Here is a 23,417-nt window from a genome sequence, read left to right as displayed (position 1 = left end):
TACCAATCAGGCAAAGATTACAACCAAAGTATATAAAATGTTTCTTCTATTTTTGTGAACCACCTCGCCTTAACGAACCTTGCCTTCCACCAATTCATCACATTAAAGTGGCTTTATTCAAAAAAATCCAGGCGAGTGTATAGTGCACCCGTCTGATTCGGTGGTAGTTCAATCCTCCCTGAGTTACCTTGGGATCTCTTCAGGTCCTCTCCCCCCCCTTAGTGTAGGATAATCTATCGTATCGAAAAAAAAAACCAACTCTGTCACGCCCCGAACCCGCACGTGCCCGTCACATGACATTCGCCGTACTCCCAAGTCTCACTCAAGAATACAAGGTTACATTAACTAATTTAACTTTAACAGTACTAAATAATTCAACTAAATAAAGTGCGGTACGGATTACATATAAAAGAAAGTCTACGAATATTCAAGACGTTCGTACATTTATTCTCCAATTGAAATAACGGCAGCAAAAGTAAATAAGATTAACAACTAGAAGTAGCCAGCCTGCCAACTTCTATTCATTTAAAATTAATAAAAGTCATTCTCAGGGTCTTCTACATAAACCAATTCATACTCTTCAGAATCTGCAAAAATGGTAAGAAATGGGTTGAGCGACACATCGCTCAGTAGGTAATATTTACCCCTCTGTTGGACCATGCACTCTTAGTTTTAGAGATACATACATATATAAGTACAACTCAAATCGTTGCATATCATTCACATCAGTAATTTTGAAAGTAACGTTATTTATAAAGCAATCAGTAGTAAAGAATGACAAGCAATTTAAAAGCACTTTGTTGACCACCATACATGAGAAATCACAATGTCATAAATCATTTCGTCTCAAGTCATAAATCTCTTCATATCTATTCGCAAATCAACTCATATCAGTTCATAAGTCCCATTTCAAACCAGTTCATAAATCATTCCATTAGATCAGCTCGTAACAAGTACATGCAATGACCGGCTACTGAGTACTCAGCCTAGAGATTAGACCCCTTCTAGGTAGGCGACCAATAGATTTCATGACTATCGATTCATCTCATTTCATTCTTAGGTCAATCGGCCCGACTTTATACCAGGCTACCATGGCCTTGCCAATCGGCCGGACTCTATACCAGGTTACCATGACCTTACCAATCGGTCGGACTTTATACCAGGCTACCATGGTGATTAGACAGGACTATAGCCCCTACCATCTATTCCATGATTGCTCTGAGCTTTACTTGTCAAAATTTATTTCATATATCATATATATAATTCTTTGCTTTCATAAAAGATTCAGCTCATTTTGTATATAAGAACATATCAAAACATTTCAAATAGTCACATGGTCTATTTTTGTATAGTAAAATATAGCTTTCATAAATATCCAAGTAAAGCATTTAATCAAACACCTTTCAAGTCAACACAACAAAATGTGATTGAAAACAAGAATTTCATTTTGCACATTTGAAATCTCAGAAGGGTAATTACCACCTACCTCTGTTTGGCTGCTCGAGTGGAACTACCTTAGGTCCTTGTATTGCACCTATCAAATGCATAGGTTCCCTAATTAGTTGCTACTTCCTATAAATGCATAAATACACAACCCCTAAGTAAGTACAAGATTCATATCTAGACCATTTTATGGACCCTAATAGCATTCCCCTCAAATCGGACAATTTCTATTTTTGGAAAGTTTTCTAATTTGGAAAGTTTCTATTTTTTGAAAGTTTCTTAATTTGGAAAGTGTGCATTTTGTAAAGTTTCCCAATTTAACAGAAAATAATTATTCATAAGCATGCTTACTATCTTGACTACTATTTTACTATGTCAATTTGTAATTAATTATTCCTTATTATTATTATCGTTATTATTAGCATTATCATCCACATTATTATTTACCGCTATGATTATTATTATTAGTGTTATTATTTGTACTATTATTAGCATTATTGTTATTATTATTATTTTAAGCATTTCGTTTAACAATTTAGAACTTATCTTACCTTGTCTAATTTGGCTTAATACGGCTAAATTATGGTGTCTTAGATTTCCATTATAATATCTTATACGTAATTAACTAAGTATAATTTTACATGACTAACCCTTCCATCCTAACAATTGGCTTAAATTGGGTCTTGCATTTTAATAGTCACGATATACTATAAGAATGGCTTAGTTATATTTAAAATTTATTTATTAAACATTTACCAATAATTTTTATACTATAGCTTGGTCCGAGTTTAAATTGCCTCCCTTTCTACTTATTTATTTTTGTTTATTGTTATCATTATTATTATTAGTATTATTATTATTATCTTTTTTTATATATATTTTGGGTGGGGCCCATGGTTGGCCAAAGGCCAACCATGTTTGACCATGGTCGCCAGACTCTCTGGCGACCCAATTCCCTCAACGGCCAACCATAATTGCTCCATTGTCGCCAGCAAGTGCTGGCGACATCATCTCACGTTTTTTTTTTTTTTTTTTAGCCTTGGCCAACCCTTGAAATTCTTTTCACTTGAGTGCGGCGTTGCCTCTGCAACGTCCAGCCAAGACAGAGCAGCGGCAGCCGCCGCTGTTCTTCCCTTTCCCTTTTTTTTTTTAACAGATTCAACACCCTATAATCTCAAGATTAAATCAATCCCCCCTATTTCTATTAACCCAGGTACGAATCTTATCAAAACATATATATCTACACCCACATAGCAACAATACATGTTCATAAAATTCCTAGAATGATTTAATACATCTACTGAAATATAAAAGAGGGGTTTTCTTGCGTAAACTCGAGACTTACAGGTTTAGATGCCTAGTCATCGGATCGATTGACGATGTTGCCTGCTTCTCCTTCTCTCCTCTCTGACGGCTCTTGCTCTAGGGAGGCAGACGAAAGAAGGTAAGGTTGGGCTTATTTTTCTGTCTAGGGTTTCAATAAAATCCTGAACCTAGCACTACTTATATTAGTACCCCTTGCCCTATCCTAAAGTTACCTCATTTTATTTTTTTCCCTTTTTACTTAGTAACTTTATTCTTTTAATTAGTTGAGCAAATAAAATAAGCTAAAAAAAACTAAATAAAAATAAGGAAATAAAATTGGTGCCACATTCGTGGGTTTCACATTCTACCCCTCTTACAAAAAGTTTCGTCCCCGAAACTTGCGTAACTTGATCAAAGAGATATGAGTACCTATTCCGCATGTCCTCTTCTAATTCCTAAGTTGCCTCTCGTGGTGTATGGTTCGTCCATTGTACTTTGACGTAGGGTATGGTTCTTCTCCTTAGAACTTGATCCTTTCAATCTACGATTCTTAGAGGAACTTCCTCCACTGATAGGTTCTCCTTCACCTCGATGGGTTGGTCCTCCAAAATATGACTCGGGTTTGATACGTACTTTCTCAATTGGGAGACATGGAACACATTATGTATCCTTGACAAAGCAGGTGGGAGGGCCAGTCGATACGCCAGAGGTCCAACTCTGTCCAGTACCTCGTAAGGTCCCACATATCTCGGACTTAACTTACCACTTAGTCCAAATCTCATCACCCCCCTGGTAGGGGACACCTTCAAATATACCTTTTCTCCCGGTTGAAACTCCAAAGGTCTCCTTTTTGAATCCGCCCAACTCTTGTTACGGTCCTGGGCTAATTTTAATCTCTCTCGTATGATCTTAATTTTCTCCAAAGTTCGTTCTACCAAATCAGGGCCAGTGATCAGTTTCTCGCCTACTTCATCCCAATATAAGGTGAATCTACATTTTCGTCCATACAATGCCTCAAATGGTGCCATGCCTATACTGCTATGATAGCTATTATTGTACGAGAACTCCATTAGTTTCACCAACCTGTCCCAACTATCCGTAAAGTCTAGCGCACAAGCTCTGAGTAGGTTTTCCAAAGTCTGTATGGTTCTTTTCGATTGTCCATCCGTTTGGGGATGGAAGGCGGTACTTAATCTCATATCAGTCCCCATGACTTCTTGATAGGTCGACCAAAATCTAGACGTGAACCTAGAGTCTCGATCAGACACTATACTCATTGAAACACCATGAAGGCATACAATTTCCTCCATATACATTTCTACTAGCCTCTCCATTGATATTCCGTTCGACATTGGTAGGAAGTGGGCTGATTTGGTTAATCGGTCGACTATAACCCAAATGGTATCATTATTCCTAATGGTTCTAGGTAACCCAACCACAAAATCCATTGTCACATGTTCCCATTTCCATTGGGGAATCTCTAGGGGTTGCAATAAGCCAGCAGGCCTTTGATGCTCAGCCTTTACTTGTTGGCACACCAAACACTTCGCCACATGTTTGGCTATCTCTCGTTTCATTCCATTCCACCAATAGTTCCTCCTTAGATTCCGATACATTTTGGTTCCCCCAAGATGGATCGAGAACCTTGAATTGTGTGCCTCCTTTAGCAATTCCTGTTTCAGTCCTTCATTCTTTGGCATACATAACCTACCATCTTTCCACAAACTCCCATCATCCTTCAATTCAAATCCATCAAAGGGTTCCAATTCAAGTTTTTCCCTAATTTTTGCAAACCCGTCATCCGAGCGCTGCATTTCCTTAATCCTATCTATCAAGGTCGGTGCGACCACCTGGGCAGCTAGCATTTGAGTAGTGGAATCCACTATTTTCACCTCAAAATTCTCCATCTGATCCTTTATCGTGGGTTCTGTTAATACCCTTGATTTCCTACTAAGGGCATCGGCTACCTTATTTGCCTTACCCGGATGGTAACTGATTGTTAGATCATAGTCCTTAATTAATTCCAACCACCTCCTCTGCCTCATGTTCAACTCCCTTTGAGTGAACAAATATTTGAGACTCTTGTGATCGGTAAATACCTCACATTGTACACCATACAAGTAATGCCTCCATATCTTTAATGCGAACACTACTGCCGCCAACTCCAAATCATACGTTGGATAATTCTGTTCATAAGATTTCAGTTGACGGGAGGCATAAGCAATAACTTTTCCATTTTGCATCAACACGCATCCTAAACCATTTTTAGAGGCATCACTATAGATCACAAATCCTTCCGTTCCAGAGGGTAGGGTAAGTACTGAGGCTGACACTAATTTCTCCTTTAACTTCTGAAAACTTGATTCACATTTATCTGTCCATTCAAACTTTGCTCTCTTTTGAGTTAACCTAGTGAGAGGCGTAGCAATGGTGGAGAATCCTTTCACAAATTTTCGATAATATCCAACCAATCCTAAGAAACTCCTCACCTCAGTGACATTAGTGGGCCGTGGCCAGTCCACAATTGCCTCTACCTTCTTTGGATCAACAGACACCCCTTGACCTGATATTACATGTCCTAAAAATGCCAAGCTCTTCAACCAAAATTCACATTTACTGAACTTAGCATACAGTTTTTCTCTTCTGAGTACCTCTAGGACCATCCTAAGGTGGGCAGCATGAGTTTCTTCATCTGGAGAGTACACTAGAATGTCGTCAATAAACATTATCACAAAACGGTCTAGTAGCGGTTTAAATATCCGATTCATCAAATCCATAAAGGCTGCCGGGGCATTGGTTTATCCGAAAGGCATTACCAAAAACTCATAGTGCCCGTACCTTGTACGAAATGCACTCTTCTGGATGTCCTCGACTTTTATCTTCAATTGATGGTATCCTGACCTTAGATCTATCTTAGAGAATACCTTAGCTCCCTTCAGTTGGTCAAAAAGATCATCTATCCTTGGAAGGGGGTATCTGTTCTTTATTGTAATTCGATTCAATTCTCTATAATCGATACACAATCTTAGACTACCGTCCTTTTTCCTTACAAAGAGTACCGGCGCACCCCACGGAGAAACACTAGGTCTAATGAATTTCTTGTCCAACAATTCTTGTAATTGCTCCTTGAGTTCCTTTAGTTCCGCAAGTGCCATCCTATAGGGGGCCTTGGATATGGGATTCGCCTCAGGTATAACATTTATTTCAAATTTTATTTCCCTATCCGGAGGTAGGCCAGGAAGGTCCTCCGGAAACACGTTGGGAAAATCCTTCACCACTGGAATCTTTTCTAAGGATGTCTCTTCCTTCTCCATATCTACAACGTAAGCCAAATATGCCTCGCATTCTTTTCTTATTGCCCTATACGCCTACATAGCAGATAGAAGGGCTAACCGACGAACTTTCCTATTACCCATATTTCCTTGATAGGAGAACTCATCCTCGCCCGGTCTCATGAAAACACCCTCTTCCTTCTACAATCAATTTGGGCAAAATGTCTAGGTAGCCAATCCATTCCTAAGATAAACATCAAAGTCACTCATATTTATTTGCACTAAATCCACTTCTAATTTCCTATCCTCCGATTCCACACTACAGTTTGGATACCTAGTATGAGACACTAAGATTTTATTTCCTGGAACAGCTACTCGGTAGGGGTGGTCCATCCATTCAGGAGGCATGCACAAGTACTTTGCAAATTTCCTAGTAATAAAAGAGTGACTAGTTCCACAATCAAACAGCACATATGCAGGCGTAGAATTAATTAGAAGAGTACCTGTGACCACGTTGCCTGACACCTCCGCCTCAACGTCGGTCATTGCATGTACCCTCGCGTTAACCTTTGGCTTCATATCGGCGGGCTTGCCATTCTTATCTCCTTCCGACTTCCTATTTGGACAATTCATAGCCCTATGCCCCAACTGTCCACATTCAAAACAAGCCCCTGTTCCAGATTAGTACTCCCATCGATGCATCCTCCCACAAGTCTTACACGTAGGGGTTGTCTTAAGTCGGCATTCTACTCGATGCATCTTTCCACAAATTTTGCACGTAGGAAAGGTGTTTCCTCCGGTTACCTTCGGTGGTCGCCCACGACTTTTCTTAATTAAGCGGAACCGTCCGCCAGGTTTCAGTGTTCCTGGCACTGCCAATTCATTCCCTAGTCTAGGCCTTTTATTCCTACCCTCTTCATCCAATCTTTTGCAGTCAGCCTCAGCCTTCACGCTAGCATTCAGTACATCATTAAATGTTGGGGCGTACGCGGTGTTCACCCTAGTTTAAATTCTACTTGCCAACCCCCGTACAAACTTATATTTCTTCAACTCGACATCCGCCATGGTCGACGGTACGAACCTTCCCAGCGCCGTAAACTTATTTGAATATTGTACCACAGATATACCCGATGTTTGCCTCAAATTTTCAGATTAATCTATTTTTTGCATCCTCACGGCAGGTAGGAAAAAGTATTTCAGGAATTTCTCTCTAAATTTTGTCCAACTTACTGGTGGGGCAACGGTAGGTTCCAGAGTTGCCCACCACTTGTTAGCCTCTCCTACCAAAAAGGGTTTGACAATTAGGTGCTTCATCTCCTCCGGCACTTGCAAAAGTGCGAAATTATTTTCTGTCTCATCTAACCATTTTTCTGCCAAATCCGGGTCAGGAGTTCCATCAAAGGTAGGGACATGGACCATTTTCATTTTCTCATAGTAGGATTGGGTTCCCCCTTGTCCATGACCCTGGGTTTGGATAGCCTGGAATTGCGCTAATTGGGATTGGGATTGTAGTGCTTGGGGTACTCCAGTTAGGACAGTCACTAATTCCGTTGGTAACATCATGTAGGGTTGATGCCCGCTTGAACCAGCCCCTGGTAACCCGTATCTTGATCATTATTTCCTTGATACGGTTCTTGGCTGCGACTACACTGGACGTTCTCGCCATTAGAGCTGCCATTGCGATTCCCGCCGCGCCTAGTTCTTGGTGTCATTTCCTAAGTCACACAAATGAGCCCCATACTAAGTGAGACTTTTACCTCTATTTATTATTATGCATACAGGTATACATATATATAGTACATAAGAAAACACGCTTTTAACGCTGTTAAGACGGTCCAACTAGAGTTGCCTACTTGCATACCTTACGCATACTACCCTTAAAACAATATGGGTGAAAATTACATTAAACAAATTATAATGATAATAAATACTAAAAACAAAAATGTTTAAGTAGGAGGTTTCATTTGCTAACTCCGAACGAGAAGAACAATCGACCCCCTTACACATCGGCCAATAATCCAACTATTTCCCAAAAAGAAAATGTCTAACAACCTAGCGTCCAAACTGTCTAATTATAGCCTTCGACTAGCTACAGGACTAATCTACGCAAGCAACCACTAATCAACCTACCAAAGTTTTTGGAATAATATTCCATGAAACTAATAAAATGGGTGATTCGTCAAATGAAACCTCTCTTAGACCAACTCCACTACTCATCAACTGGTGGATCCGCATCCACAATAGCTCCATCTCCTATGTCCTCTCCAGCACCGTCCTGGTCCTCAAATCCATCTTCTCCCACTTGATTTTCCATGGGCATGTTCCCAGAGTCCTTCTCGGGATCATCCTCTATCTCCGTATCACTATTAGGCCACAGGTGATTCCACCCGAGCATCTGAGGTGCAAGGGGCTGGTAGTCAGCTATCCAGTTCATCACGCGTTGACTTTTCTCTTCATACTTCACCGCTAGGGTTTCGTACTCCACCTGTCGATTCTGGAGTAGGGAAGCTACTTCTTCAAACCCCTCATTATACATATCGGCTAGTCCTTTCTGTACTTTCATATCTGTTTTCAACTTAATAACCTCTTCTCGCAGACGGAGGGCCTCTCCACTCCAGCCTTCCATGTCCTATCTCATGTGCTCCCTCGACACTATCAGCGACGAGATCTCTTGCCTTTGGTCAGCTACTCGGTCACTCAACGCATAAGCCTTCCTACCTCCGTCCGTGGCTCTCTCTAACTCCTCGAGGAACCTGTCCCTATAAAAGCTTTGTCTATTCCTAAGGCGAGCCACGTCACATCCCGTCAAATGGACTGGGCAGTCGCAATTCTCCTGCTCCCCTTGCATTGGTTCGGCCATCTCCTATAACACCGAATGGAACACCATCAGCCATGCCTCCCTCCTCTTTACAGTACACAGATCTTTTCAAACCTACTTTACTACTTACACTACTTGTCGCGCCCCACTTTTTGATATTGGCGTGTGTGTGTGGTGTGTGAGATATGTATGTGAACGTGTGAAAGTGAAAATAAAAGGCCATGGGACTTGAAAATGCGACGATTTGGCCAAACAAAGTTCAAAAAGGGTTTTTTATTGAAAAATGGAGTCGCCACTTGGTATAGAGTTAGGGTGTACCAAGTCACCCAAAAAGTGATTTTTTGAAAAGCAAGTGAACAAACCCCTTTTAAGAACTTTTAGCTCTACGTAACCAAAGAAAGGGATCGGGGGTCACATTTGATAAGGGAGAAGGCAAAGGCAAAGCTTAAGGCACTCCCTTACCCTAGCAAAAAACTAGTTGCGTGACTTAGCCCTTCTTTTCCTAGTTTTTCTACCCAAAGTATGTTTCGCATGTCGGATATGACTAATGGATATGAAAAAGAAATGCAATCCTAAATCTAAAAATGTCTCTTACGAGACTTTTTGATCCCAACCACATGAGTTGTGGTGGCCAATAAGGGAAGCCCTCATAGAGGTCGCGAATGATACAAATGAAGACTCAAATATGAGTGCACGTGTGAAAATGTAAGGGAATGCAAAATAATGTGAAAATACGAAGGCGAGTGCGAGTGTGCAATTGTAAGAAAAGTGTAATGTGTGCCAATGAAGAAAATGAAAGTGTTTGTGTGCGAGTGGATGAAAATATAATAGTAGATACATATAAGTGCGTTTGGATGCAATTTGCGAAGTAGAAAAACAAGTGACAAGAAGAAAAGTGTGTGAACATGGCATTTGGATTGAGAAAAATATAAGTAGTGAGAAAATGTGGATAAAAGAGTGAGGAAGTGATATGATAAGAATGAGAGTGCATGAACCTAGAGGAATGCATCAAGTCGGGTGCGGGAATGACTCCTAATTTCACGACTTTAATTTTTCTTTTGATTAGAAGGAAGAACTAGCGTGCTAAGGCTATTTTGTAGCCACACTCGCTCGTTTCCCTTATCGAAAGGGAACTCTCAGGCAAATGTACCCTATACCTAGCATGAGGATGCAAAAACCTAAGATGAAGGGGAAAGGGTTGGAGGGGCATGCCAAATGCTAAAAGCTAAGAAAAATGCATGAAATGTAGTGAAACATGCAAATATGAACTAGCGAGGGAATCCCTAAGGGTCTAACGTTGGACTAACCCATCTATGAATTCCTACTAGCGTTGGACTAGTGGAAAGCGGGACAATGAGCCACAACTAGCGTTGGACTAGTGTGGTGACGTGCATTCATCCATTACATTCATCCATGACTATAAAAAGTAAGTAGACATGCAAATCATCGACAAACACGTAGCACATAACACTTAGTATGCTCGACTAGATGCAAGAGCCTAATAGAGCAAATTAACACGTAGCAACAAAAGCAAGCAACGAACCTATTACATTTGCTAAACTAAAGCAAAAGGGGAAGGGGAAATGGACAAAATGCTCTCCGAGCCCTATCTATTACAAGCCAAGAGGTGTACACATACCCCATAATGAATAACTTAAATAAAAAGCAAAAGTAAATGAAATAAATGAAAGGAATTAAAGAAAGGCAAGGAAAGCAACGTAGACATGCAATTCTCACTTAGCACGTTGGATCACATAGGGTCAAATAAAGTGCAAATAAAAGGGTAGAGTGTACCTCCTTTGAATCGATGCCCTAACGAAGTGAAATTACTAATTTACCCTTCAAAATAATAAAAAAGGTCAAGGTACCACTTTAATTAACAAAATTATATGAAATGGAAATAAACATGAAATTTCAAACAAAACCTTCAAATGAAAGTGAACGACCCCTATTCATCAAATTGAAACAAACAAATACCCATTTGAAAGAATCGAAGAAGTTTCAAGGGATCAACGTATTATTACAAAAGTTAAGGGGCTAAAAGGAAATAACTTGAAATTAGAACTTTAGGTAAAACCTATCCCAAACCAAATGATACAAAAAATAAATGAAAACTAATTTGCTATGATTAAACAATAAAATTTCCAAAATTCACCAAAGTAATTCAAATCAAAACTACAAATCTAGAACAAGTTATTAAACCCTTCAAATTCATCCTAAAAATCATTAAGAATCTATACAAAAATCATGTTAAGACATATTAAGGAAAAAAACATGTTAAGGGGGACAAAATTGATTAAGTTATCCAATTAGTTGGGCCATAATAGCACTAAACACAACTTAAGGGCTTAGAATGCAATTTCTGGAAAATGTTTTCATGCAAGGCATGCAATCTACGAAGAAACTTTGCTTCTGCAATTTTTTAGCCATGACCTTCTATCCGTACATGTAAACTTCCAGCAACACCAAGTTCATGTAAAGCTTCGAATCAACTCCACTCACAATCTCTCAAATATTTCAAATAACAAGCAAATTAAGTAGTTTAAACAATCAAAAATTTCAGCAACCGAAAGTGAAGCCTGCTGCATTTTTGGTTTCCAAGCTTGCGGCAATTTCATCATGCAAACAGATTTATCCAACCAGAAATTACTGATGACCTTTGACACCAAGTTCCCAATCACGCATAGGACATTTCAGTCAGGCTACAAACCAAATCAAGTGTTTGAAACAAAGCCAAAGCTTCGGCCATCTAAGGAAAAGAAAAGGTATTCGCGCATGCTGCTACAACAGGACCAAGAGCTTTGAGCTCATTGCAGCAGATTTTATGCGCAGGTTTCTGCAACTAGAGTGAATGCCGGATGCATTTTTATCTTCAACCATAGATTTCAGAAACTAACTCAAACTTTGAATTAAACAACACAACACACAACTTTGACATTCAAACCAGTAAAACGCAGAAAGAAATGATGCAAAATCAAGGAAATATTCATGCCAAGCAACGTAACGTGCTGCAACAAAATTTCAGCAAGCTATGAAGCTTTCGGCAATCACAGACCAAGCAAACTGCTAGCCTCTACTGCTAAGCTCCCAACACTCCCACGACATCTCAGGCAAATAGCAAACAGATCAGACATTTCAAGCAAACCGAAACTTCAACAAACCAAGGAAAAAGAAAAGGTCTGTCCACGCTGCTGCAACAAACCGAGAGCTTCGAGCTTGTTGCAGCAGAAAATTATGCATCGAATCTCAGCTGGACAAAAATCTAAGAAAGCAACAACAGAAACATCAAGCATCCTGCATTCTTTTCAACATGAGATTAAACAGCAAATTGAATGACAAAACCCCGTTTAGTGAGTTGTTGCGAGAAGGCAAAAACAGCAAACATAAGAACTAGTGCAGCTCTTCCTAATGGTAATCAAGATGACAGGCTAACAAGGCCTTCCCCAGCTCTAAATTTACACACAACCAAAAAAAGCAGAGAAACCGACATACAGGAAGCATTGACGGCAAGCTTTTCTCGCAACAAAAAAAACTTTTCAACCCCTGAAGCCTTGAGTTTTTAGCAACCTTACATGATAGGCATATACTAAGTCATAATCCGACACAAAAGACAGCAAAAATGCAAGCAATCAACCCCAAAAATTCTTAAGTTTCTGTCTCTTAAAACCCAGTCCCAAAATTGTAAGCATAGAACGACCAAAGCTGCAAACTTTTCTGCAATTTTGTTTGGCCAAAACACTATCGTGCAATATGATTCCAATGAGTCCTGCTGATTCATCACATAAACCCCCAAATATCATATCCTTAACAGCGGAGGACCAACGACTAATCATGGAAAGTAAAGCAGAACTGGTAGACAGTAAAAGGAAGCAAATGACATCTAAAAGGAACAGCTTTCTACCAAAAGGAGTTAAAGGTCTTACCTTAAACAAAGGAAATGAAGCGTAGGATGACTAAAGGAAGGCTCAAATGGTTCTGCCGGAGCTTCAATGGAACACAAATGGACAACGATGAAGATGGCTCAGCCGTCCTCTCGCAACCTCGAACCAGGTTTTCCTTTTTTTCGTTGCTTCCTCTCTTCTACCCTCGGCCGCTACCCTCTCGCAGTTTGTTTCTCTCCTGTTTGCCTCCCTGATTTTTTTTCTCTCTGCCGTCAACTTAGAACCTCCGTAGCCTTTTCTTTCTACAGCCGTCAACTGCCCCTTCCAACCTTGCTTTCTCTCGCTCTCTCTCGCTTCTCAGTTTTTCCTTAGCCGTCCACTCTCTCTAAAACCTCTGCGGCTGCTGTTTTCCTTCCCTTTTATAGGCCTCCCTAATCCATAAACCCTCACCCGAATGGTGAGGATGAAAGGTTTTCTCACATGAAAATTCCAGCCATCCGATGGTATGTGCCTGTCCTTGCAAGCTGCGGGTCCTCTTTTTTTTTTTTTTTTTTAAAAGTAATTTAACAAAATGGTAATAAAATTAAATGAAAACCAACAATTTAATTAACATCGGATAAAATGAATAAACTAGAAATAATAAACAGCAAAATTGCAATTTTTCATTTTTCTTTTCATTTTCTTTTCTTCATTTTTCATTTTTCGTCATTTTCCTCTTTTTCCTTTTTTTTCAAGAAAACATTGAATTTGAATAAAAACAACTAATTAAAATACAATAAGAGACACGAGACAGGAATCAACCAAAATAAATCTAAAATTGAACAAATAAATCCAAAATTAAACTAATTTTAAAAATAAGATTCGAAACCAAAAATTTGGTGTCTACACTACTTATTTCATGAATTATTCTATCTTATGGTCTTATCTCGAACCTAGGCTCAGATACCACTAAAAATGTCACGTCCCGAGTCCGCACGTGCCCGTCACATGACATTCGCCGTACTCCCAAGTCTCACTCAAGAATACAAGGCTACATTAACTAATTTAACTTTAACAGTACTAAATAATTCAACTAAATAAAGTGCGGTACGGATTACATATAAGAGAAAGTCTACGAATATTCAAGACGTTCGTATATTTATTCTCCAATTGAAACAGTGGAAACAAAAGTAAATAAGACTAACAACTAGAAGTAGCCAGCCTGCCAACTTCTATTCATTTAAAACTAATAAAAGTCATTCTCAGGGTCTTCTACATAAACCAATTCATACTCTTCAGAATCTGCAAAAATGGTAAGAAGTGGGTTGAGCGACACATCGCTCAGTAGGTAATATTTACCCCTCTATTGGACCATACACTCTTAGTTTTAGAGATACATACATATATAAGTACAACTCAAATCGTTGCATATCATTCACATCCGTAATTTTGAAAGTACCGTTATTTATAAAGCAATCAGTAGTAAAGAATGACATGCAATTTAAAAGCTCTTTGTTGACAACCATACATGAGAAATCACAATGTCATAAATCATTTCATCTCAAGTCACAAATCCCTTCATATCTATTCGCAAATCAACTCATATCAGTTCATAAGTCCCATTTCAAACCAGTTCATAAATCATTCCATCAGATCAGTTCAAAACAAGTACATGCAATGACCGGCTACTGAGTACTCAGTCTAGAGATTAGACCCCTTCTAGGTGAGCGACTAATAGATTTCATGACTATCGATTGATCTCATTTCATTCTTGGGTCAATCAGCCGGACTTTATTCCAGGCTACCATGACCTTGCCAATCGGCCGGACTTTATACCAGGCTATCATGGCTTTGCCAATCGGTCGGACTTTATACCAGGCTACCATGGCTTTGTCAATCGGCCGGAATCTATACCAGGCTACCATGACCTTACCAATCAGCCGGACTTTATACCAGGCTACCATGGTGATTAGACAGGACTCTAGCCCCTACCGTCTATTCCATGACTGCTCTGAGTTTTACTTGTCAAAATTCATTTCATATATCATATACATAATTCTTTGCTTTCATAAAAGATTCAGCTCATTTTGTATATAAGAACATATCAAAACATTTCAAATAATCACATGGTCCATTTTTGTATAGTAAAATATAGCTTTCATAAATATCCAAGTAAAGCATTTAATCAAACACCTTTCTAGTCAACACAACAAAATGTGATTGTAAACAAGAATTTCATTTTGCACATTTGAAATCTCAGAAGGGTAAGTACCACCTACCTTTGTTTGGCTGCTCGAGTAAAACTACCTTAGGTCCTTGTATTGCACCTATCAAATGCATAGGTTCCCTAATTAGTTGCTACTTCCTATAAATGCATAAATACACAACCCCTAAGTAAGTACAAGATTCATATCTAGACCATTTTATGGACCCTAATCGCATTCCCCTCAAATCGGATGATTTCTATTTTTGGAAAGTTTCCTAATTTGGAAAGTTTCTATTTTTAGAAAGTTTCTTAATTTGGAAAGTGTGCATTTTGTAAAGTTTCCCAATTTAACAGAAAATAATTATTCATAACCATGCTTACTATCTTAACTACTATCTTACTATATCAATTTGTAATTTATAATTATTCCTTATTAGTATTATCGTTATTATTAGCGTTATCATCCACATTATTATTTACCGCTATGATTATTATTATTAGTGTTATTATTTGTACTATTATTAGCATTATTGTTATTATTATTATTTTAAGCATTTCGTTTAACAATTTAGAACTTATCTTACCGTGTCTAATTTGGCTTTATACGGCTAAATTACGGTGTCTTAGATTTCCATTATAATATCTTATACGTAATTAACTAAGTATAATTTTACATGACTAACCTTTCCATCCTAACAATTGGCTTAAATTGGGTCTTGCATTTTAATACTCACGATTTACTATAAGAATGGCTTAGTTATATTTAAAATTTATTTATTAAACATTTACCAATAATTTTTATACTATAGCTTGGTCCGAGTTTAAATTGCCTCCCTTTCTACTTATTTATTTTTGTTTATTGTTATCATTATTATTATTAGTATTATTATTATCTTTTTTTTTAATATATTTTGGGTGGGGCCCATGGTTGGCCAAAGGCCAACCATGTCTGACCATGGTCGCCAGACTCGCCAGAGAGTCTGGAGACCCAATTCCCTCAATTTGTCGCCAGCAAGTGCTGGCGACATCATGTCACGTTTTTTTTTTTTTTTTTAGCCCCCTTGAAATTCTTTTCACTTAAGTGCGGCATTGCCTCTGCAACGTCCAGCCAAGATAGAGTAGCGGCAGCCGCTGCTGTTCTTTCCTTTCCCTTTTTTTTTTTTTTAACAGATTCAACACCCTATAATCTCAAGATTAAATCAATCCCCCCTATTTCTATTAACCCAGGTACGAACCTTATCAAAACATATATATCTACACCCACATAGCAACAATACATGTTCATAAAATTCCTAGAACGATTTAATACATCTACTGAAATATAAAAGAGGGGTTTTCTTGCGTAAACTCGAAACTTACAGGTTTAGATGCCTAGTCGTCGGATTGATTGATGATGTTGCCCGCTTCTCCTTCTCTCCTCTCTGACGGCTCTTGCTCTAGGGAGGCAGACGAAAGAAGGTAAGGTTGGGCTTATTTTTCTGTCTAAGGTTTCAATAAAACCCTAAACCTAGCACTACTTATATTAGTATCCCTTGCCCTATCCTAAAGTTACCTCATTTTATTTTTTTTCCCTTTTTACTTAGTAACTTTATTCTTTTAATTAGTTGAGCAAATAAAATAAGCTAAAAAAAACTAAATAAAAATAAGGAAATAAAATTGGTGCTGCATTCGTGGGTTTCACAAACTCGCCTTAGGGTAGTTGGCCACTAGGTAAAAGTTAAAGTGCAATCTGGTTGCATGTTAGGGGTTCAAATTTCTGCACCTACAGTAAATTAAAAGCCAGTGCAGTAGCTAGTGACGAAACTAGGACCTTGGCCTTAGGAGAGCAAAATTTGTGTGCTAAAATATTTCTACACATATTATTTGGATACCAATATTTTTCAAACATTATTTTACTCATGTAATAAATATATTTTTTAACCATCTTTTTTTAATTATTATTTTTTAAAATTTTTTCTAGCATGAGAGAAGTGAGATTTAAAAAGTCAGGTGGGGACAGGGAGATTACAAGTCAAGATCTCTAATTTCTAGAGTCTCAACATTTCACCTTTTTAATTCACACACATCACATAAAAAAATACTATAGTGTTATTCTAAACAATTTTTTCAAGTAATCTTCAATTTTGGCATTAATAAATAATATTTACAATTGTCGTTGACGAGTACTCATATTTTCAAAAGAGTAAATTGTTATGCAAATTAACTCATAAAAGCATATTATAAAAAAAAGTATGCATGTTTTAATTAATTGAATATAATAAATTACCAGTAATTAAAGTACAACTAATTCATTTTTAAATCAACTAATAAAATGAAAGGCCTAAAAAGAAGAATAATAATGATGTATCTTGAAAGGCTTATTTGTTGATTTTCTAGGAGAAGTCTTTGGTTTGGTTTTAACTCCTTGTAATTTAATCTATCTTTGATAGTTTGAATCCGAATTAGAAATTATAATTCACAAGACATTGCTTTTTGTTCTCTTAATTATTTGTTGATTTTCTCCTAGAAATAAGTTACATGATCACATGAGTCAATGATTTCGGATTACCTTCTTAGTATAATATTGAAAGTAAACCACTTTATTATCCCATCCATTAAATGCAAGTAAAGATTCTTTACATATTTACTCCCAATTTCTTTTATTTCAGGAGGAGGGTAATTATTGGAATTTAGACGAAATATTACCGAACTCTCTAAGGGTATTTTATAAAATTGAAGGGGGACAATTGCCCACCCACAATTTAACATAGCTTCGCCCCTAAGTGCTGCAGTGCACATCTTTTGTCTACATGCGAGAATTAGTCCATCTAACCTCTCTTAGTCCAGTTGGTCCCTAGATAGGTTAGAATCTGGGTAATGTAGAAATTGATCCTCTTTTTGTATAAAAGTGCGAACTACTTCCTTTAACTCCTTTTGGTCAAGTTGGTTCCTTTCTTAAATAGATTAGAGTAGGAATAGTGTAGATATTGCCGATTGACAAACCTCTCGCTCTCTTTTTTTCTTATTTTAACTTCCACCCCCACCCCATACTCTTCCATCTCCTCTAAATTGTCACACCCAAGATTCGAACTCTATATCTGATAGTGGGAAGTGGACAGCCGTCCTCTAGTTGAAACTTCAAATTTCAATTTTTATTTTTTCTTTTTGTAAGTAACCAATGATAAATAGAATAATCCCAGCCCCACTTCAGCAATTATTGGTACCTTCATTTTAGCAAAGACCGCACAAGTTTCATTCAGTTGAAAGCGCTAGATTCGGAATTAGAAAAGTCAGCCATCCGTGAACGCCATGAAAGTCGTCTGAGTCTTTCACTAAATGAACCGCTTAATTTATCCATTTCGGAGGTGTATCATTTTTGGAAATTAGGTCGAAATCTGAGCTAGTGAATCCAATCCAAGCGTCTTTCTAGGTGAAATGTCCAAGTTTTATCAACTGCGGAATTGCAGCAGACAATACTTCTAAAACAATCGGTTGAAGATATTTAATAGATCTTACATCTTAATACCATCATCAATATGATCCCACATCTGTCAATTTATCATGAACACAAATGGGCTGATGGAGCCTTTTTTTTTCCTTCTTTTTAACCCCATGCTTTTACATCTAATAGCCAAATATATGTGTACTAAGAAATTAAGAATACAAAATCCCCAATAACTTCATAAGAGAAGTGACATTACAATTTTTGTTTCATGACGATTTGAGCTAACCTCAAAAGCTTTCACTTCACTGACTTTCAAGCACAAGACTCCAGAAAAAGAAATTAGGATAGATTCCTTCAGTCTACAAGCATCTAATATGGTGTGACAAAAGGACGCCACAGAAAAGAGTGGATGACCCATGCAAGTCTTTCAAGTCTAGTTTAATTTATGATATATGGGGTCAATAAAACAGCAGCTACAAAAGACTTTTTCATACAGTTTACGTAGCCTTATCCTTTTTAGTCTTTGTCCCAATAGAATCACAAACCCTCAATGTTCTCAATCATATGTAGTCTGCTAGAGATTCAAACTACAAGTGAGCTACTCGGGAGCAGCTCGATCAATGGTTTGACTCGAGTTTGAGTAACTCATTTTGTCAAATCGAGTTGAGCAAAAGCCTTAGAGAAGGAGGCTCAAGTGCTTGACGAACTTATTCAAGAAATTAGGTTTTTTAAATTTAAAAATAATATATATGTGTGTGTGTGTGTTACACTTATAAGTATAAAAGTTGTGAAATTTTCTACTAAAAAATTGAGTTCAAGTTCGAATGGCTCGGAAGGATCTTCGAACTCAATTGAATTGAGCTTGAACTTATATACTGTTTGTTCAAGTGGAGTTTGAACTTAAGAATCTTTACTCATTTGAGTTTGAGCTTGACCTCAAATAACACTAACAATGATCGAGTTCAATTTCGAGTATGACACTACTCGAACTCGAGTCAGTTCGAATACACCCCTAATGATATATATATATATATATATATATATATATATATATATATATATATATAACACTTGAGCTTGCACAACTTTTCAGACAGCAACATAGATCACAACGGAGACAAAGTTACAGCTTCTTTCTCCAATTTTACAGTGCATCCGGCCTAGCCAAATGCGGTCTTCGAGGGGAGTCTGGTACAGCAACAAGAAATAAAGAAACTATAATGGATTTTTTTTTTGTTAGTTTCTCTGCGAAAATATTAGTATCATCATGAATTAATAAATAAAATTCTAAAATTGTACATATTTTAGATGATATAGCACATACTTACAAGTTGTAGCTCTGATTAAGGTTTGAAATGTTAAGAAAACAAATAGAGATACAACTACAGTAAATTAATTTTCCCAAAAGATCATTTTTTTTCAAGTCTGACACCCCCAATCTTGTAATTTCTTTCCTTCAATATCCGTGAAAAATGTCCAGAGGTGTTCCCAAAGCCAACAGACGGTTCAGGACAAAGAAGCAGGTTGGAGCCAGTTCACAAACATTATCCAGTTAGTAAGTTTAGTGGACTATGACTTGTTTTGTTATAGAATTAATTGGCAGGCGATTCTAATCCCGGCTGAGGTAATCTGATTAGTTTTGGATTTGGTTTTGTTGGTCAATTCATCAAGCTGCAAATAATGATGGTATCCTTGTAATCCTTTAAATTCCTATCACTTTACTTTTTGGTGTCTGTATAATATCCTTGTAATCCTTTCGAACATGCATTTAAGAATAAAGACTCTAATTGACTAGTCAGCAAATAGATGATGGATGCAATTTGATTTTGCCCCTAAATTACAGAACTTTTGAGCTTGGAGGGCTGAATTAAGAATCCTTGCTACTTTGAACATGCAGCGTAGCATTAGCTTGCAACTATGACTTTTGGCTAGACCGAGTTTATCAAAGGAATGCCAATTAGCCAAAGATTATTACCACCGAAGTATCTAAAACGTATCTTCTGTTTTTGTGGACCACTCCCCCCCTCTCCTCTCTCTCTCTCTCTCTCTCTCTCTTTCTTACCTTCCACTCCTTCTTATACCCTTTCCAAACTCAAGTGTCAGATTCAAAATTCAAACCCTAAAACTAGCAGTGGAAAACCATCCTCTAGTCGAAACTTCAAACTTCAATTCTTTTTTTTTTTAAGTAACCAATGAAAAATAGAATGATCCCAGCCCCACTTTTAGCGATTATTGGTACCTTCATTTTAGCAAAGATCGCACAAGTTTTATTCAATTGAAAGTGCTAGATTTGGATTTAGAAAAGTCAACCATCCACGAACGTCATGAAAGTCGTCCGAGTTCTTCACTAAATGGACCGCTTAATTTATCCATTTCGGAGGTTTATCATCCTTGGAAATTAGGCCAAAATTTGTGCTAGTGAATTGAATCCAAGCGTCTTTTTAAGTGAAATGTCCAAGTTTTATCAACTGAGGAATTGCAGTAGATAAAACGTCTAAATCAAACTAACAGTGGAAAGTGGACAACCATCCTCAAGATTTTTTTTTTTAAGTAACCAATGAAAAATAGAATGATCCCAGCCCCACTTTAACGATTATTGGTACCTTCATTTTAGTAGAGAGCGCACAAGTTTCATTCAGTTGAAAACGCTAGATTTGGATTTAGAAAAGTCTGCCATCCACGAACGTCATGAAAGTCGTCCGAGTTTTTCACTAAATGGACAGCTTAATTTATCCATTTCGAAGGTATATCATCCTTCGAAATTAGGCCAAAATTTGTGCTAGTGAATTGAATCCAAGCGTCTTTTTATGTGAAATGTCCAAGTTTTATCAACTGAGAAATTACCATAGATAAAACGTCTAAAACAAATTAGTAGTGGAAAGTGGACAACCATCCTCTAGTCGAAACATCAAACTTCAATTCTTTTTTTTTTAAGTAACCAATGAAAAATAGAATGATCCCAGCCCCACTTTGAATGTGCTAGATTTGGATTTAGAAAAGTCTGCCATCCACGAACGTCATGAAAGTCGTTCGAGTTTTTCAATAAATGGACCGCTTAATTTATCCATTTTGGAGGTATATCATCCTTGGAAATTAGGCCAAAATTTGTGCTAGCGAATTGAATCCAAGCGTCTTTTTAAGTGAAATGTCCAAGTTTTATCAACTGAGGAATTACAGTAGATAAAACATCTAAAACAAACTAGCAGTGGAAAGTGGACAACCATCCTCTAGTCAAAACTTTAAACTTCAATTCTTTTTTTTTTTTAAGTAACCAATGAAAAATAGAATGATCCCAGCCCCACTTTAGCAATTATTGGTACCATCATTTTGGCAGAGACCGCACAAGTTTCATTCAGTTGAAAGCGCTAGATTTGGATTTAGAAAGGTCAGCCATCCACGAACGTCATGAAAGTCGTACGAGTTTTTCACTAAATAGACCGTTTAATTTATCCATTTCGGAGGTATATCATCCTTGGAAATTAGGCCAAAATTTGTGCTAGTGAATTGAATCCAAGCATCTTTTTAAGTGAAATGTCCAAGTTTTATCAACTGAGGAATTACAGTAGATAAAACGTCTAAAACAAACTAGCAGTGGAAAGTGGACAACCATCCTCTAGTTGAAACTTCAAAATTCAATTCTTTTTTTTTAAGTAACCAATGAAAAATAGAATAATCCCAGCCCCTCTTTAACGATTATTGGTACCTTCATTTTGGCAGAGACCGCACAAGTTTCATTCAGTTGAAAGTGCTAGATTTGGATTTAGAAAGTCAGCCATCCACGAACGTCATGAAAGTCGTCCGAGTTTTTCACTAAATGGACCGCTTAATTTATCCATTTCGGAGGTATATCATCCTTGGAAATTAGGCCAAAATTTGTGCTAGTGAATTGAATCCAAGCGTCTTTTTAAGTGAAATGTCCAAGTTTTATCAACTGAGGAATTACAGTAGATAAAATGTCTAAAACAAACTAGCAGTGGAAAGTGGACAACCATCCTCTAGTCAAAACTTTAAACTTCAATTCTTTTTTTTTTTTAAGTAACCAATGAAAAATAGAATGATCCCAGCCCCACTTTAGCAATTATTGGTACCATCATTTTGGCAGAGACCGCACAAGTTTCATTCAGTTGAAAGCGCTAGATTTGGATTTAGAAAGGTCAGCCATCCACGAACGTCATGAAAGTCGTACGAGTTTTTCACTAAATAGACCGTTTAATTTATCCATTTCGGAGGTATATCATCCTTGGAAATTAGGCCAAAATTTGTGCTAGTGAATTGAATCCAAGTGTCTTTTTAAGTGAAATGTCCAAGTTTTATCAACTGAGGAATTACAGTAGATAAAACGTCTAAAACAATAGGTAAAAGATATTTAATACATCTTATACCTCAATACCATCACCGGTATGATCCCACTACTCCCAATTACCATGAACAAATACGGGATGATGGAGCACATCTTTTTTGCAACCCAATGGGTTTACATCTAATAGCCAAATGTATGTGTACTAAGAAATTAAGAATACAAAATCCCCAATAACTTTGAAGACTTCAGTCCCTCAATCCTTTGTTATGATGATTTGAACTAATATTTTCCAATGAAAGTTCTGATAGCACAGGTGCTCAATCACTAGTGAAAAAAGAAAAGAAAAGAAAAGCAAGAAGAAATGAACGGCGTCGCAATCTGTTGGACGCAGCTTCAAACACTCCTTGGAGGATTGGACGTACAAAGCAACCTTTCAAGGAACTACATCCATTTTCGGACACACTTTTGAACACAAGAAACAAGGATCGGCTGTCCAAACATGGGAGAGCAAATATCAATCTTGATTGAATGAATCTCTCGGACAATGGGCATCCCTATCGACCATTCGAAAATTCAAAAGCCAAGTTGGAATCCTCAGGTCATCCGTCAGATGGACTCTTGGACAAAGGAGAACGTGCATTGGCCATCCGAACATCTACACAACAAAGCTACTCATCCTTGATTGAACGATTGTATCGAACGCTAGCATAACGAACAGAAATCTGATAGTTTCAACGGCTAGTTTTTCCTGCATTAAATGCTTGACTATTAGAGGGCATTTTGAACCAA

General features: G+C 37.6%; 1 long non-coding RNA gene across 1 annotated transcript; it reads right to left on the bottom strand.

Moving 5' to 3' along the window:
- Window positions 1–379: 379 nt before the first annotated feature.
- On the bottom strand, window positions 380–13,087 carry LOC140038694 (uncharacterized). Its single transcript, XR_011842258.1, has 3 exons — window positions 12,762–13,087; window positions 10,633–10,677; window positions 380–587 (listed from the first exon to the last, which is right to left on the bottom strand). It is a non-coding gene; the product is annotated as an uncharacterized lncRNA (long non-coding RNA).
- Window positions 13,088–23,417: the final 10,330 nt, after the last annotated feature.

Source organism: Coffea arabica, chromosome 3e (genome assembly GCF_036785885.1).
Source record: "Coffea arabica cultivar ET-39 chromosome 3e, Coffea Arabica ET-39 HiFi, whole genome shotgun sequence".
Classification (NCBI taxonomy): domain Eukaryota; kingdom Viridiplantae; phylum Streptophyta; class Magnoliopsida; order Gentianales; family Rubiaceae; genus Coffea; species Coffea arabica.
This window is presented reverse-complemented; position numbering and strand designations above follow the sequence as displayed.